Genomic DNA, 1,319 nt, shown 5'->3' on the forward strand with positions numbered 1-1,319 from the left:
CCTTCACCTGGAGAGGTGTCTAGTATACTTGGAATTGACTGCCCCAGGGGTGGAAGCACAGCCCAACCATCTGCCATGGACTGATCCAGACTGCACTGGAACAGGGGGGAGCTCCAGAGCACCTGCAATATATTGAGGATATCATTGTATGGGGCAAAACAGCAGAAGAAGTTTTTGAGAAAGGGAGGGAAATAGTCCAAATTCTTCTCAAAGCTGGTCTTGCCATAAAACAAAGCAAGGTAAAGGGACCTGCACGGGAGATTCAGTTCTTGGGAATAAAATGGCAGGATGGATGCTGTCATGTGCCCCTGGATGTAGTAAACAAAATAGCATCTATGCCTCCACCAGCTAACAAGAAGGAAACACAAGCTTTCCTAGGCCTTGTGGGTTTCTGGAGGATTCACATTCCAGGTTATAGTCAGCTTGTGAACCCCCTCTATTGAGTGGGGCCTTGAGCAACAACAGGCCTTTGAGCAGATCAAACAGGAGATAGCTCATGCAGTAGCTCTGGGGCCTGCTCAAACAGGACCAGCTCTGCAAAATATCCTCTACACAGCAACTGGGGAGCATGGTCTCACCTGGAGCCTCTGGCAGAGAACTCCAGAAGAAACCCAAGGTCGACCATTACGGTTTTGGAACCGGGGTTATTGAAGACCAGAAACCCACTACACGCCAACTGAAAAGGAGATATTAGCAGCCTATGAGGGGGTTTGAGCCACCTCAGAAGTTGTTGGAACAGAAGCATGTCTCCGCTTGGCACCACGTTTGCCCGTGCTGCACTGGATGTTCAAAGGCAACATCCCCTCAACACATCATGCAACTAGTGCTACATGGAGTAAGTGGGTAGTTTGGATCACACAACGAGCCTGAATAGGAAAACCCAATTTGCCAGGAATCCTGGAAGAGATTATGGACTGGCCAGAAAGCAGGGATTTTAGAGCACTGTCTGAAGAGGTGACTCATGCCCAAGAAGCACCACCATATAATGAGTTACCAGAGAACGAAAGAGGTTATACTCTATTTACTGATGGATTTTACCGTGTGGCAGGAAACCATCGGAGGTAGAAAGCTGCTGTGTGGAGTCCCACACGGCAGGTCATCAAAGCTGCTGAAGCAGAGGGCGACTCAAACCAGTTTGCAGGAGAGAAAACCATCCAACTAGCCCTAAAGATTGCCAAATGAGAAAAGTGACCTGTGCTATACCTCTGTACTGACTCCTGGACAGTGGCTAATGCCCTATGGGGGTGGTTACAGCAATGGAAGAAGGCCAATTGGCAACGCAGGGGTAAACCCATCTGGGCTGCTGCATTGTGGAAGGA

The sequence above is a fragment of the Empidonax traillii genome, unplaced genomic scaffold, assembly GCF_003031625.1.
Source record: "Empidonax traillii isolate 1590-97213 ecotype Southwest subspecies unplaced genomic scaffold, ASM303162v1 scaffold942:size440630, whole genome shotgun sequence".
In the NCBI taxonomy this organism is placed as follows: domain Eukaryota; kingdom Metazoa; phylum Chordata; class Aves; order Passeriformes; family Tyrannidae; genus Empidonax; species Empidonax traillii.